Source organism: Caloenas nicobarica, chromosome 3, assembly GCF_036013445.1.
Source record: "Caloenas nicobarica isolate bCalNic1 chromosome 3, bCalNic1.hap1, whole genome shotgun sequence".
Lineage (NCBI taxonomy): Eukaryota > Metazoa > Chordata > Aves > Columbiformes > Columbidae > Caloenas > Caloenas nicobarica.
In genome coordinates, this window is record NC_088247.1 from 92,328,054 (window position 1) to 92,345,460 (window position 17,407).

The 17,407-nt window shown below is 45.1% G+C and overlaps 1 protein-coding gene across 2 annotated transcripts in view; it reads right to left on the minus strand.

The window, feature by feature from the left end:
• SOCS5 (suppressor of cytokine signaling 5) overlaps positions 1 to 7,536 on the minus strand; it is a 36,439-nt gene extending 28,903 nt beyond the window's left edge. For both annotated transcript variants that reach the window (XM_065632209.1, XM_065632207.1), the window contains exon 1: positions 7,409 to 7,536. The gene's annotated coding sequence lies outside the window, so the exon portion shown is untranslated. The remainder of the gene's footprint in view (positions 1 to 7,408) is intronic.
• Between the last annotated feature and the right edge of the window lie 9,871 nt (positions 7,537 to 17,407).

Genomic DNA, 17,407 nt, shown 5'->3' on the forward strand with positions numbered 1-17,407 from the left:
CAGGGTCTTAAACCCAGAGGTAGTACCTGTGCATTCTCTAAAATTACATTAAGAGAAATTTTAATCTCTTAATCTAAATTATTACATATAATTTGTCTTACATTGGTAAGAACCAGAGGTCTTGTTGTCAATTTCTTGCTCCCATAAATAAGGCATCCAGATCTTCAGGACAGTAATTAAAAGGAATGTATTTAGCAGACAAAACCATATACGCTTTTAAAGATAAAGCCGGTCTGATACCAAAACTTAAAACTCAGTTTATATCCAAATTTACCCAGCACTGTGACAATCCACATTAATACCTTGACTTACTATAAATAAATAAATAAAAATAAGTCAAAATTAAAGCAGATCATGCTTGTTGCCAAAGTTTTAAAGAATGTCAAATGGACAACACAATACCATCACGCCCCTGCACCCCCTTACCCACCTCAGACCGCTCTCTTAGGCCAGCTCCAGCACTCAGAGTTGGCCTCCCTCCACAAGCTACCACCAACTAACCCAGAAAAAGAAAGGAGCATGAATAACTCCCTTTGCTTAAAGCAACATCATCGATCAAATGAACTGGTTGAATAAAAATTGAGAAACTGTGTCAGAGAATCTTAGGACTCCAAGTACATAATAGCGCAGGTACAATCTAGGACAGGTCAGACAGAAGCTTTATTAACTAGGATCACAGTGAGAGAACATTGACAGCACCTCTCCTGGTTCTCTGCCAAGTGATCAGAGTCCCAGACTATATATTAATACTATTTGAGAAAAAGGTGAAGAAAAACAATAATTTGTTGACAAAGCCAGGTACTCATCCTTGGGAGGGATCGACTCCTGAAGTCTCTTGCTAACAGCCACAATTCTAAGAAGGACCAAGCAGTAAATAACACGACAGCATGGAGAGATGTCTCTTGGTGGAGCTCATAGGAGGGGCACACCCACCTGCTATTACATTATCCTAGCTCAAAAGTGGAGAGTTGGAAACAATCACAGATTGCCAGCTTTTAGTTGAAAGGAATGTTCTTTTAGTGAAGATAACCTCTTAACCAAACATCTCAATCTTAAGTATTAATAATCTTACCACCAAACTGTTTGGCAGCTTAAAAATACATAGCTATTTTCCTCTCCAAAGCCATGAGCAAGATTTACGAAAGAGAAATGAGATCTACTAAGTCTAAAAGACTGCAAGACAAGTGTATAGAAATTTTAACTTACTGAGCAAATTTTAAATTAAAAAAAAATGGTTTTTTGATAAAAATGCTGAGTTTACTACTCACGCAGCTTATCCGAGGCAAAAAACTAAAACCCGATTTTATAATACTATTTGTATATTTCATTGAATTCTACTTGCTATCCAAGTGAGTTTTAACATGTTTTTTTAAAAAGTGTGGAATTCACCATTCCCCAACAGAAATGTGAAAATTCAAGATCTAAGAAAACAAAGCATCAACTAAGCAGTATAAGTGTTTAACCAAAACTATCACACAAAGACTCCAGTCAATTGAAGATTAAAGATAATTTGCAGTCTAAAATTCATTCACTTTATCCATATGCTACTTCAAAAGAATAAGAGACCTCTTATTGCACTAGTGGAATGATTAAAATACTTCCTTCTTCACAGAGGCCAAATGTAAAAGCTCTCCAAAACCAAATTTTAGTAACGGGTACTTTTTTCCATAAGCAAGGCAGTCAGTAAATTAGACTCTGCTGCACAGGTCTCACTGCAAAACCAAAAACCTAAGTTAAAGTGGCAAGTACATAGTTACACATAAAAGCAGATGTATCTAAGCAGACAGAATTCAAGGTATGAGAATTTAGAGACATCTTGGAGATGGAAGTCTGGCGTCCGAGTTCTCTTCAAGAAACAGGGTACTTGCAGATCTGCCCTATTCAACATGTTCATCCTTAGCTAGTCAAGTTCCATAAAGAAAATGACATCGAACTAGAAACTGGCATTAGTAATCATTACAGCTTAAGTTTCTGCTATTAAAGGCTAAATATTCCAAGAGATTATCTTGATCAGTTTTATCAGTCTTGATCAAGCCTAATTAATTCAACTGCAGTCCCCGAGTCTCTACTAGCTTCATGGAAATATGTAAAAAGTGCCAAGTGCCAGAGCTTTTTATCCCAGAATTACAATTCTTAATCCTATGATTGACATTTGGGTCTTGTGCAATGAGGCCCAAATTATTTCATCTGGGTGCTAAGCTGACTTTTGAATTACTATTAAAATTCATTCTGCTGAGGAGGAGCAAAAACGTTATCAGATTTAGAATTGCCGGAAAACTATTTTCAGTTGCTTCTACTGTACTAAAAATTTTAAACAATCCTCCACATTCCACCTCTGTAAATATACGCCAATGAGAAATTGCTGAAACACTTCCAAACACTGAAAAAGCTGCTGCTTATGAGAAACTGCTGTTTGCCGTAAGCATTGCAACATGTATTGCAATACAACGATATTCTAAGAATGCTTCATGCATCTTCAACAACAAGGAGAATATTTACTATAAAAACCTTGAGTTTACAAAGAGAATTTAATGCACTCATTGATTTTTTTCTTATTCTGCTGCACCAAGGAGAGAAGCAAATTCCTGACCTCTTTGATTCTTCAACTACTGTAGAGACTTAAACTTTCACAAGAAAGGACTACTGGTTAAAATACTTCAGCTGACAACACAGTACATAACCAAGTAGTACACAGCCAGCCAGGAACACACCGTATATGGCTACATAAAGAAAATTCTTCAGGCTCCTCAAGAAGCATTACTTATCTGGGCAGCCTCCATCTCCCCCTCCTTCTTATCCCAATCTTTCAAAGATAGGCTTTAAATGTTTTGCAGCTGTCCAGCATTAAGGCTGAAAAATTCAACAACCGCAGCTGTGTAAAAGCACAGGTGAAAAGTAACTACCGTGTTACCCAGGAATTCAGGACCAGGTACAGACCTTGAAGAGGTTCCTGACTTCCAATGTCTTTAACAAAATCTGGATAAGGTTCCAAGAGCAGATAAACTTATAAAATTACTCTTTCTTCTCTTCAGATAATTTTTCAAATGAGTTTCTACCATATAAACTAGTGCAGACTATGCCTAACTACATTGAGCTTTAGCCAACCTCTCTCACAGCCAAAAATATCAACCACCACCACTGCACACATTTTCTTACTAAGATTTTCAGAAGGTCTGCATAATCTTATAACCATGAAGTTAGTGAACCATTTCATATTTCCTGAAACTAAACTGCACATTAGATGATTCACCAATTAGTGTATTCATGAAGCTTTAAAAAGCAATCAAAATTTCATTTTTGTTGAAAAATTTAACAGAGATGTCCAGCTGTATGCACGGAGAGAGCATGTGGGCTTTTCTCCTTTATTTAACTTAACTAACAGCTACGTTAGCTGGTGAAAAATATTCAGTGTGTCAGAGTTAATTTATAGAGCTGACAAAGTATAAGGGCTCCAGAAGGTATAGCATACATTTACTAAACTTTAAATACAGCATTTTAACTAGATACAGCTCAAAGATTAAAAGAAGCTGTCCAACAACCAAACCACACAAGTACATATTGTTTTGGAGCACTTATTCAATGGAGCAATTGCATGTTTGTCTCAAACTAATGCATAGGGTAATAGTATAAGAAAAACTGATAATCCCAAATCCCGTGAGTCAAAATGCATCTTTTTTAACCTAGGTAGACACCTTCAGAAGACAGCAGGCATCTCAACACAGCACAGGCCATGATCAGATGGAGGGGAGGAACCGCACATTGCTCAACACAACCCAGCCTTGTGGCCTTAATGAAGCCTCGAGGCATAAATACCACAACATAAATACTAAGTGCTAATTTCCCCTTAAGGTTGAAGAAACTACCCAGCATATCTCTTGGGAAAACAAGAGGTAAGGAAATCAGCAGAAAATAGACAGCTACTCAAGAATTACTTAACTAGGCAGCCTATTCCAATATTTTGGAATAGGAATCATTATTTTAGGAGTTTATGGTGAAGTTTTTACATCAAAAGTTCTCGCTTTCATTCTACACAGTCAGGAGTGTACATTTTCATGAAGAAAAAAGTACCCTGTTTAGATTTTACATTTGTTTTCCCTAATTGTAACAGTAAATGAAACATCACCACTTTAAATAAATCCTAAGAATAAATAAAACTACTGTATGAAAGTTACATGAAGTGATCTGAATCTCCATGAAGTGTCTACCATAAAAATCAAGCTATTTAGCAGCAGGCTATCAAAGGACAAGGTAATTTGCAACTATTAACAGCAATCACCACTATCCTTCGATTAGATTAAAATACATCTCTTACTTAACATTGAACATGATGAATGAGACAAAGAAAATGCATGTTATACCATCTTGGGTTGTTAGTCCATCAGGGAAACATGTGTGTTACCAAATCAAATTTGATGAACAGTAACCCCTCCAGAACCTTGCCACAGAGTGACAGGTTTCACACCCTTCAAAGAAGATTTAAAACAAACAAACAAAAAACCCCTTTCTAATAGAACACAGGTGATTTCTAATCCCTTCCATGTGCTCTCTCTTTCTTAGATGTATCTGCCATCATTAAAAGACCAATAGAAGAGAAATTCTAGATATTCCTCCAAGGACTGACCAGCCATTTTTCCATTGCTCTCAGACATATGAAGCCACGTCAAGCTATTGCATGCTGCCCAGCTGTCTGAGTTCACTAGCTGGTTGTATGGCCAATGCAATTCTGAAACCAGAGTAGATCCAAGACATTTAGATCAACTGGAAAAATCAGAACAGATTTGAGCAGCTCAGCCCACCTGGTCTCAATATTGTTTTGTTTTCCCTTTTTTTGTCATTTGCTTTGGACTGTCAAAGAGTGCACCCTAAGAGTGTAGCTAACTCCCTCTACCATAGTTGCTATTAGTGTAGAAAATCCACAAAAAGCCAGAATTAAACCTGGTCTGACAGAGACCCTACTTCTAAGATTATTCCTTTGATACCAGGCTCATTTGAATATCTTGGTTTACAGACTGACAACTGAATGTATTAGGAGTATCTCACTGTACCAACCTCATCAACCAGCTGGGGATATTCAAGGTAATGGGGGTCACGTTCAGGCTGAGGGCTGCAGGTCATCTTCAGCAGGAAGCCTTTAATGGCGCAAACCTCTACAAAGTGAGCTCCTGAGGTATGTGAACCACACCTGAAGATTTCTATGGATGTAGCACAATATAACTACAAAATTGTCCTAACGTCATCTGTGTGCACAATGGCCCATGACAGATTTGAACTCAAAAGTTATGAGATCTAAGTAAGACAAATGGCTCCATGATCACTACCTTAGTGACACAACCCCAACTTCCCTTCCTGAAATGGACTTAGGAAAGGACATTCCATCCTCAATAATTCATTGGACTCAAAATTTCTGGCACCCATAAATTACTATGTCAATGTTGCACAAATACACTTCATGGGGAGGAACGGGACTAAAAAGTCTCTTTCGTAAGAGTAGCATATCTTGACGTAACATCTCTAAACTGAAGCTAACCAGGTTTACACAAAAGGAAATTAGGAATTACACCTTTATTGTATAATCCCATAAGAAAAATAAAAGCACTTCTAGAAAGGCTTATTAAGGCACCAGTTCTGTAAAGACATTCACACTAAAGGGTCCAGCAACTGAACATCCTTCTTCCAGTACTGGGTCCTAACTCATATGATATTAACAGGATTATTAAAGTGAAATTACTTTAAAGCTGCATTTTAAATGATAACACACTTAAAGCCTAGTAAAATATTTACTCTAGTACTTGCAACCACAGAAGGGTCTTTTATGTTTAAAAAATAATTACACAAAAGATATTAAAATACAGTAAAAACTCAAGAAAACATTCAAATGTATTTGAATCATTTGAAGTACTTATGTAGCCATGAAAACACAGTTTAGTGTTCTGCACAACGTTTTAAAGCCAGAAAAAAACCTCTTAAAATTTTCACTCATCTTGATATCCAATGCACATACTTACTTCACCTGTCTTCTGAAGGAGGCAGATCAACTTAAAATTAAGTCCAGTCAACCTCAGTGCAGATTACAAAACATTTATTTTTAAATAAGCCTATACAAATGCAAACTTTAGTATTCATATCTTCTCCCTGCAAACAGTTCACTTAGGCCACATCTATCCCCAAAATATTTTCTTGTTATAGAGGTATACTGCACCCACAAAAGCACTCCTGAAGGTGTTGCAATTTATGTGAGAAAAGCCATACTTTTACCAAACTCACAAACCACACTGGAATTAGCTTCAGCAGAAAAGTGCTGTTTGTCCTAAGAGGGTTTTTGCATGGCATGGTCAGGGATCACACCTCACATGATGGAATACTGTACCCCATGTGATGCTTATCTGGTTAGCCTAAAATTTATACCTTACAGTCATAGAAACATTGCAGAAAACTTCAACAAGCTTTGGAGGGGACGGGAGAGGAAAAAAAAAGAAAAAAAGAGAGAAAATAAAAGAGTAGTATTCTGTAAGTATTCAGGGAATGGAAGCGTACCTATTGTACACAGTGTTCATAAGAATACATGATCAGATGATACAAACCTGATGAAACAAACATATCAGAGACAGAAACGTATTCCACAGAATTAAGCTATTGTGATTCAGTGCAAGTATTGAATTACAAAGTTAACAACGGCAGAAATAACGCGATTTACTGCTTCTACAATTCCAAGAAACCATTCATAACTTTGAGTTAGACGCATATAAAGATGACTTCCAAACTTTCGTGAGTGCTCAGGAGGGAAACAGCCTGAGGTTCAACGTAGCCTCCACGGAAGGGGTTAACTGCAGGTTGTTTAATGGCAATTTCGCAAAGGTGATTTCCACACGGACAAACACGCGTGCGAACTCCGCTACCGGAGACCGCCGGCCGACCCCCGCGCCCCCGCTCCGGCTGCAGGATCCCCCGGCAGCCCCGGGGCGCAGCGGCCCGACGCGGGGCAGCCCCGACCGCCTGCCTGCGGGTGCTGACACCGGATCCGGGCCGAGGCAGCTTCAACCCCCAGCGCCGGGCTCCGCTGCTGCCCCAGTCCCGGCTTCCCCGCCTCTCTCAGGAGGGTGGCCGGACCCAGCCGAGCTGCTCCCCCGCTGTCCCCGCTCCCCCGCCCCGGGGCGGCCCTCCCCGCTGCGGGCACCCCGCCGCGCCCCGGCCCGGCCGAGCCCGAGCCCTCCCGCTCGCCCGGCCCTTCCCCCGGCTCCTCCGGGCGCTGGCTGCCCGCGGCCGCTCCCCGCCTCCCTCACGGAGCCGCGGCCTCGGCGGGCAGCAGCGAGGCCGGGACCGCGGCGGGGAGCGGCCGCCTCTCGCCGCCGGGGGGCGAGCGGCGTAGGTCCCGTCCGCCAACCCCGAGCCCCGACCGAGAGGCACCTACCGCTGCGCCGCGGCGGGGACAGCGACGCCTCAGCGCCGTCCCGGCGGCCCCGCCGGCCGCAGCATCCTCCGCCGCCCCGCCCGGGCCCGCCGCCTGCCGCTCGGCGCGGACGGAGCGACCAGCGGAGCCCCCTCCCCGGCCCCCCTCCGCCGAATGGAAAATAGTTCCCCGGGCCCAGGAGCGGAGAGAGCGCGAGCGACACCTCGCTGGCCAATGAGAGCAGGGCTGGCCCCCCGCAGCGCCAATGGGAGCGGCAGGCTGGCTGAGGCGGGGCATCTCCCAGCCTACCGGCCCGCCGCGCTCCCGCTGCCCCGCTAGGATGTCTCCGGCTGGAGTCCATTGACGACCATCTTGGAGTCGGGCACGATGCCCGATCTGGGAAGGGGCTCTCCGGCGGCCATTTTGGGTTCGGGCGAGGGGCGCCGGGGCTGGGTCACGTGGCGGGGCCCGACGGGAGGAAGCGGCGGGGAGGGGCGGCGGCTCCGCTCGGACCGGCCCCGCCCCGGTGCCCGGCGGCACGCCGAGGCCGGGTCGACGTTCCCCCGTGACACTCGGCGTCAGAGCAGGAACAGCGGTGGCCGGCTCCGGCGCTTCTCCGCGCGGCGGAGGTGGAGAGACGCCCCGCGGGAGCCGGTGCAGACGTGCCCAGCCGCGCTGGCCTTGCGGGAGGGCCAGCCGCAGGGAGACAGCGCCGGGCCCGGCCTGCGGAACGCCAGCCAGCCGGGGCCCGGCCTGCGGAACGCCAGCCAGCCCGGGCCCGGCGCTGCTCCCAGCCGCCACTCAGCAGCTGTGCAGAGGGGCTCGGAGCCGCCCCGCGGTTTGTCCCCTTGAAGAGAGGAAGGCCCGGGGGCACGCCTGCTCGTGGAGGCGGCGCCTGCAGCTGCCCTGGCGTTCTCTTTGGAGAGGTGAAACGGTTCCTTGTAAGCGGAAGGGACGCGAAATGCTTAGAAATTGAGACTCTTGAAGAGGGAATAACACCCAGTTCAGAACAGTTTTCCTCTCTTGTCCTCTCCTTTTCTCTCCTCCATATAACGGGGAGCAAACTCATTGCTTGGCTAAAGTACAGATGAAGTACATTTCACAAAATCATAGAATGCCCTGAGTTGGAAGGGACCCACAAGGATCATCGAGTCCAACTCCTGTCCCTGCACAGGACAACCCCAATATTCACACCATGTGTTTGAGGGTGTTGTGCAGTCTCTTCTTGAACACTGTCAGGCTTGGGGCCGTGACACCTCCCTGGGGAGCCTGTTCCAGTGCTCCACCACCCTCTGGGTCAAGAACCTTTTCCTCATGTCCAACCTCAACCTCCCCTGGCACATCCTCCTGCCATTCCCTCGGGTTCTGTCATTGGTCACCAAAGAGAAGAGATCAGCACCTGCCTCTCTTCCTCCCCTTGTGAGGAAGCTGGAGCTGCCATGAGGTCTCCCCTCAGTCTCCTCCAAGCTCAACAAACCCAGTGACTTTAGCCACTCCTCATATGGCTTCCTGTCCAAACCCTTCACCAACTTCATAGCCCTCTTCTGGACACTCCCTAGTAGCTTTATATCCTTTTTATCCTGTGGCGCCCAGAGCTGCACACAGTGCTCCAGGTGAAGCTGTAGGAGTCACTCGTTCCTGCACCAGTACAAAAAGGCAAGCTGCTATTCCAGGTAACAGAGGGCATGTCTTCTTTCTGCATCTACAGACTGGGACACTACATTACAGAAGGTAGACAGTTAGATGGGAAAAAAAATGGTTAGATTGTCAGGCTTGGCAGGTAGGGGTCATTGGGTTGTGCTCTACTGGCAGCCAGTAGCGAACAGAGTACAGCAGGGGCCTGTTCTGTTTGACGTCTTTCTCAGTGACTTTTGCAGAGGAAATGGAGTGTATGCTCATCAAATTTGAAGGGGATGCTGAAGTGGGAGAGTGGAAATGCAGGAGGACAGAGCTGCAATTCAAAGGGATCTAGGCTGGTTGGAAAAATGGCCTGTCAGGAAGTCTGAAATTCTGCAAAGGCAAACGTGAGAAAATTCAACAAGTCGAGCACCTGGGAAGGAAGAGCCCTCTGCAACAGAACAGGCTGGGGACTGGTGAGCTGGGGAGCAGCTTTGCAGGAAAGGACCTGGGGTCTTGGTGGCCACAAGCCAGCACTGTGTCCTGGAAGCAAAGGAGGCCAAGAGCATCCAGGAACAGAGCCAATAGGCCAGGAAAAGGGATTATCTGTTTCTGCTCAGCCACATGTAGAATAGTGTGTCCAGTTTTGGGTCCCCAAATGCTAGGAAAACCTCAACAAACTGTAGCAAGTTCAGTGGAGGCCACCAAGTTGTCCAGGAGAAGCTGCAGCACTTGCTCTTTGAGGAGGGGCTGATAGGACAGGCCTCATTCAGCTTGGAGAGGAAACAGGTTCAGAATACTTCTGCATACAGAACACAGCCTAGCATATACATTACCAGCAAAAAAACCCAAAGATGAAATAATAAACTGTGTAAGCAATCCTGCACCTTGGAAGAGGATGAAAAATATAATGAAACATACATAATTGATGTTAGTTGCATTCAAAATGATACTGATCAGGCCAATGTGTGAATTTATGTTTCTAGAACAGAGTAGCACTCATGAAGGATTCATGATAGATACAGCATAGATGCAGCTAAATTGCCACATGGTAGTCGTACATAAACAGCGCAAGAAAAAAAATGAGCTAACAAGTAGTAACAACAGGCAAAATAAATACAGAGCCAGCATAGCTAGGATCTAGTTAGTCTAACAGTTCCACAAGGGGAAATGCAAAGTCCTGCACCTGGGGAGCAACAACCCCAGGCGCCTGTACACTCTGGAGACTGACGGGCTAGAAAGCGGCTTTGCAGAGAGGGATCTGAAGTTTCTGGTGGGCACCAAGTTGAACGTGAGCCAGTGATGTGCCCTTGCTAAGGGTAAGGCTAAGGGTATCCTGGGCTGCACCAGGAGGACTGTTGCCAGCAGGTCGAGGGACGTGATCCTTCCCCTTGACTCAGCCCTGGTGAGGCCACACCTGGAATGCTGTGTCCAGTCCTGGGCTCCTCAGTTCAGGAGAGGTACAGAGCTACTAGAGAGAGTCCAGTGGAGGGTCAGGAAGGTGATTAGGGGATTGGAGCGTCTCTTCTATGAGGAGAGGCTGGAAGAGCTGGGACTGTAGCCTGGAGAAGGCTCCAGGGATGTCATCAATGTATATAAATATCTGAAGGGAGGATGTAAAGAGAACAGAGCCAGGCTCTTTACAGGGGTGCCCAGTGACGGGACCAGAGGCAATGCGCACAAATTGAAACACAGGATGTTCTGCCTGAACATCAGGAAACACTTCTCACGGTGAGGGTGACCAAGCACTGGAGAGATTGTGGAGTCTTCATCCTTGGAGATATTCCAAAGCCATGTGGATGTGGTCCTGGGCAGCCAGCTCTAGCTGATCCTGCATGACCAGGGGAGGTTGGACAAGATGACCTCCAGAGGTCCCTTCCAACCTCTACCATTCTGTGATTCTGTAACATTTAATGTCACTACATCACCTGAGAGCTTTTGCTTCAAAAGCATTACTTATCTGTGCTGGTTTTGGCTGAGATGGAGTTAATTTTCTTTGTAGTAGCTAGAATGGGGCTGTGCTTTGGGCTTGTACTGATAACACAGGGCTGTTTTAGTTACTGCTGAGCTGTGCTTACACAGAGTCAAGGCCTTTTCTGCTCCTCACACCAACCCAGCAGTGAGTGGGCTGTGGGTGCAGAAGAAGTTGGGAGGGGACACTACCCAGGACAGCTGACCCCAATGGAGCAAAGGGATATTCTATACCACATGGTGTCATGCTGAGTATGTAAAGCTGTAGGAAGAAGAAGGAAAGGGGGGGAATGTTTTGAGTTACAGCATTTGTCTTCCCAAATAACTATGACATGTCATGGAGTCCGGCTTTCCTGGAGGTGGCTGAACACCTACCTGCCCATGGGAAGTATTGAATTAATCCCTTGTTTTGCTTTGCTTGTGCGCATGGCTTTTGCTTTACCTATTAAAGTGCCTTTATCTCAACCCATGAGTTTTCTCACTTTTACCCTTCCAATTCTCTCATCCCACCAGAAGGGTGGGGGGGAGCTGGACAAGCAGCTGAACGAGTTGTCAGCTGGGGTTAAACCATGACAATCTTTTCTGCAGTTACCCAGTACTGACTCCACATGTATAAAAGTTCTCTAAGACAACTTTAACTTCAACTTGTAGGCTGTTGCCCTTTTTAATTACTTCTGTAGCAAACTAGCATTCATTTTTCATTTCTAGTATGTAGTAAATATTTTTATGCTACATACTTACAGACTTCTCAGAAGTATAAAGTTTTAATAACATAAACCCCCAGATCTGCTATATCTGTTCTTATCATGGAGTAAATTCTCTTGGTGTTACCATTTTTGTCAGGACTAGGGTTGAACAACAGTCACCTTCATCTAATGAAAACACCTGCCATTCTGGTCTGCTACTTGGGCAAAGAACTACTAACTGAATAGAGGGAAAAAAATCAACTGCTTTGTTCTTACTACCATATGATTCATTTTAGGGATCTGATGATAGGATAGAGGAAAAGAAAGAAAATAGGCTGCTACTTGTGGAATCATTCAACTATTTAGGTTGGAAAAGACCTTAGGCCACATCTACATGTCTTGCTATAATAGCAGAAGAGCCCAGCAGGATGGAGACTGTGTGTCTTCTGGTTATCGTCTCCAGGCTTCACCAGCCTGATCCACACAGCTGTGGGATCTGCTTAGGTTTTGGGAAGAAATGTTGGTGCAAGGGACCAGCACTAAGACCTCAAAGCATGATGCTGCTTGCTGTAGTACTTCTGTACTTATGTGTTGGTAAGGACATCTTAAAGAGCTGTATCAGTAAGACTCAGAAGGATATGAGAAAGCCACAGACAATTGCGGATGCTCCAGACTATGAGGCTGCAATGATTCTATTGAAAGAAATCAGATCATCACCTTTCTCAGGATGTGCACACACCCTTGAATGCAAAGCAGTTCTCTGGGGAAACATCTGGGCAATCCCTTTTATCAGAAGGCAATTCATTTTCCCAATGGAGGGCAATGATCCATTCATTGTAGGAGGACAAGGGGACACTGTGAGGAAACAGGGCTTAGAAGAAGGTGATCAGAGGCTGGAAACAGAGCAGGCTGCTACCTCCCACATTGGCCTCCTTTCATCTTTCGATGTTTATTTCCCGGGCGTGCTGCCAGCTCCTGCGTGTGCTGCCAACAACGCAGCACAGCGCTGCTGGGCATGGCGTGCACCGTGCCCTGCGCCTGCCGCTCTCAGAGGACGCTGCCCGCTTTCTGTGCTATCAGCCACCGCGGCTGCTTCCCCAGCCCTGAGCTGCCACACTGACGGCGTTTGCCCAGCCCAGCTCTGCTGCATCGTTGCTTCTCAGTGTGTCCCTGACTGATCCTGGTTCTGCATGAAAAATTGCCTGACCCTGGCAAGCTCTGTGGCTCTGGCTCCAAACACTCTGTCCCACTGCCTTCTCCAGAGTTTATCCTCTCTGCAGCCTAGAGCAATTCTGAGAAAGCAAATGCAGGCAGAGGCCTTAAATAAAACTTTTTAATTCCAAGCAGAACTCCATAAAGTTTGATGAAGTTAGTCAAGACGCATGTTCTCCCCTCACTCCTAGCAGCAGCATCAGTTACACACCAAACCTCTGTTAGTGTGTCAGGAGCTGTAAAATCAAATCGTAGTTGAGCACAGCAAAATAGTACCCTTTCAGTTCTGGCTGACATAACAAGCAGCCACCTCTGCAGACCCAGCATCCCTGCCCTGTGCCCAGAAGCCCATGTGTCTGCAAGAACCATGGGACAGCTATCATGGCAGGACTTTCCCCAGCTAGAGTGCTTCTTCTAGGCCATAGTGACCCAGAGCCAGAGGACTGCCCGTGAAAGTCAGAGCAGTCATCAGAAGTGTGATCATTTGTTGCTGCCTCCTTACTTCCAGGCTTTTTCGCTTCAGACTGGAACCAGATGAACACTGTTCTTCAGCCAGGCAGAGAAGAAGAATTAGTGATGGAAAATCTAAGGGAATAGCAAGGAAAGAATGCTGGAGTAAAACAATAACCACTTTTATTATCCTGCCGAGGAAATCTTGGTGTCTGTGAATAAATCCTGTCAGCAAAGGACACCTTGATGTAGAAGGATGCTAAGCACATACTAGATGAGCCACAAGATTTGGGAAGAGAGACTTTCAATAGGGACAGAGACCTCTGCAAAGCAACAGTGGACAATCCTGGGGAAGGTAAAGCAAGCTCACACAAGTGCAGAACCTTGCCTGGTGACTAACCCAGCAAAAATAACCCCAACATAGAACAGATTTAGGATTAAGAACGGAGGAAGCCCTGTCAGCAGGCCAGTCAGCTCCATGCAGCTGGGCACCTTAAGCTACCAAGCGCTGCCCTGCTTTGCCTTCACTGACCTCTGACAGTTTTGCTTGCATGCAAAATTAGCCACAGCACAGTGATCTGGTTGTTTGCAAGCACACTCATCGTTAATTTTACAGGCCCAAAAGTTGCATCTTGCCCAAATAAATAGAAGGCAAATTTGCACTTAAAAATGTGAGAACCTCAGATGTCAGAAGAGAAATATATGTTTGAAATGTTGACCTGAACATCCAGCACACCTGCTCTGGCCAGGGACTGCCCTTCAAAGAAAAGGCAAGGCTGCTTCAACATGATTCCTCCTGCTGGGCAAAGGACAGTCAGGCTCCAGGACACCTTCAGGCAGGTGCAGCACATACAGTGACATTCAAAAGTACTCTGACATGTCCGAGCACCACCCAGGACTGTAGGATGTGGTCTTGATCTTTCTTTTAGTAAGTAATACAAAACGACTGCTAGAACCAGTCCCTAGCCTACTCTCTTTTGCTCACATGCTTGTCCATTAAGTAGCTTCCTTCCAGTCATCCCAAGAGTCTAGAAGTCTGTTCTTGCAGGTGCAAGGAAGGTATCATTTTAAAATATTTTCCTTTGAAATGGATTTGTGATCTACTCTGGTGTTCAATTACTAATTTGTGAGTTGACATACTTTCTTTTGTTACCAGTAAGCAGCATCTACCATGACCTTAAAATGACAGGCTCTGAACGTTTTAAGAGGAAGGTGGATGATTTGCAGAAAGTCAATGCTTAGCATTTTCTGAAAACCAGATCCCTCTTTAAGGTATTTCAAACTGAACACATAAAAGCAAAGAAATCCCACAGCATTAGTTACTTTTGAAAATTTTGGCCAGGGAACAGTTTTTTAATGCTGATTGTGGAGTCATTAATTATCATTGCATAGAATGTAATAACAAACCAGAGCTCCCCAAAGGCCAAAAGCAAACCACGTCTCTTTTAGCCTTTTTTTTTTTCCAGCAGTAATAAAACATTATTATGCACTTCCAACCATGAATGTTCTCCAAAGCAACTTGATATTAAAACCCAAATCATCTGACTGGATGAGTTTTTACAGATTGTTAGAGCATGGCAAGCCAAGAATGTTATTAGAGTGGCCTAAGGCATGCTACTCTTCCATGGAAACTGAAAAAACAGTTAAAAATTGAGTGTTCCAAAATTCATTTCCTCAAAGGGGATTTGTGGCACTGCTGAGTTTAGAGCTGTTCCTATTCAAGCAGCTACATGCCTGAAGAGACCTTCGTTTGTGCCTATTTTGTCTGAACGATCTGGTTTATTTCACCATGGCAGATACCGATGCGAGCTGGCGGTTCTGTTGCCTGGACTTGTTTCATTGTCCTTCCTTTCTTCAGCAGCAAAGCATTTGCATAGTTTTTCAGGCTACAGCAGCAGTAGGAAAAGGTTGGGTTGAAACCTAGTTAGTGCCACCCAAATACATTCCTGGTTTGTATTTTCAGTGCTCAGTTCCTGTAACTGTACACTATCCTGCAAGATTGGCATAGATTAGTAATCAATAGCAATGTAGTAAAAAAAAAGACAGAACGCATCTCAAATTTTCCTAACTCTCCATGAAGAAAAAGAGAAAATACACAATGTGCTTGTTTCTTTGGGGTTGGTTTTGCTTTTTGTTTTCTTTTTTTGTTGTTGAGGTGAAAATACAAGCCATGTACAACTAAAGCCATAATTGAAGAGAGCTATACAAATGAAAATTATAGGCAAATGAGAGTGAAAGGGATGGAATACTAATGAACATACATTTAATCCGAATCCAGTGTTATTTACATAAGGGTAAACCAGGTTTATGTTAAAATTAGTCCCTATTTCCTGTATCATGGCTGTCTGGATTTACTACAGATTGGACATTGTCCACAAAGTACAGACTCAATAAAACTTGAAGCTTTATTTTCTCAAAGCAAATTCACAGAATCACAAAGTCACAGAATGGCTGAGGCTGGAAAGTACCTCTGGAGGTCATCTTGTCCAAGCCTCTGCTCCGGCAGGGCCAGCTAGTGCAGGTTGCCCAGGACTGTCTCCAAATGAGTTTTTAATATCTCCAAAGATGGAGACTCCACAGCCTCTCTGGCCAACCTGTCCCAGTGTTCAATCACCCTCACAGTAAAAAAAAAAGTTCTCTTGTGTTCAGATGGAATTTCATGTGTTTGAATTTGTGCCCATCACCTCTTGTCTTGTCAGGTCTTTGTACACATGAGTAAGATTCAATATTCCCCTGCACTTCCTTTTATCTAGGCTGGACAGACCACCTCTCCTCCTACAAAAAAGGCTCCAGTCCCTTAATCATCTTTGTGGCCCTGTGCTGACTGGCATCTCTCCAGCAAGTCTCTCATGTACCAGGGAGCCCAGAACTGGACACAGCACTCCAGGTGTGGCCTCACGAGGGCTGAGTGGAATGATCACCTCCCTCAACAAATGTCCATCCTGCTGCAGCCCAGGTGTACTGTTTTCTGGGGACAGTGGTGCAGACCTGTGTCCACCAGATCACTTGTGCCCAGGTGTTTTGGCTGCAGGGTGCTGTGCCAGGCGGGTGTCTGCACCAAGGCTAGCATCAGTACAGTGGTCCCCAGGGAGCTCAGGGTCCCCAGGCTGCCTGAGGAGGAGTGAAACAGGCTAGGCTGGAAATCAAGAGGCTCAAAATTCATGGCGATCAACAAATTAAAGATGTTGAGAAAGTTTTACATGTGAATATTAAACCTGGAAGAGAATTAACTTGTCTTAAATGTGCTATATTTTGAAAATATTTAATGATAGCTAGACTTTTTAAATAAAGGGACACTTTTTAGTGCAGGAAAGACATGGACCTGTTAGAGAGTGTCCAGAAGACTGCCACCAAGATGATCAGAGGGCTGGAGCACCTCTCCTACGAGGACAGGCTGAGAGAGTTGGGGTTGTTCAGCCTGGAGAAGGCTCCAGGCTGACCTTATTACAGCCTTTCAGTACTTGAAAGGGGCCTATAAGATGGGGACAGGCTTTTTTAGCAGGGCCTTTTGTAACAGTATAAGGAGTAATGGCTTTAAACTAAAGCAGGGGATATTCAGGCTAGGTGTGAGGAAGAAATTTTTAACAGTGAGGATGCTAAAATACTGGCACAGGTTACCCAGAGAGGTGGTAGATGCCCCATCCCTGGAGACATTCCAGGCCAGGCTGGACGGGGCTCTGAGCAACCTGATCTAGTTGAAGATGTCCCTGCTCATGGCAGGGGGGATGGACTAGATGACCTTTAAAGGTGCCTTCCAACCCAAACTATTCCATGATTCTATGTTCAACTAACTAAACAGTAGCTATTAATTTTCTAAATTAGTTTTCTAAGCTTTATCTCCTAGGTTAGAACAGGACATATTAGCCTACCTACCTTGCCATTGACACAAAGGGGGCATAGGTGACTAGTTTAGGCAAGACACCTGGTGCTCAGTTAACAGAGGTAGGTAAAACAACTCCCTGATCTCCTGCCTCACACACCCACCTCCACATGCATGCACACAGTGATCTGGCAACGTAATTAGCACTGACCCAAGCACATATCTCTTCCCAAGCCTGCAGAGCTGGGCAGCGACACACCACCA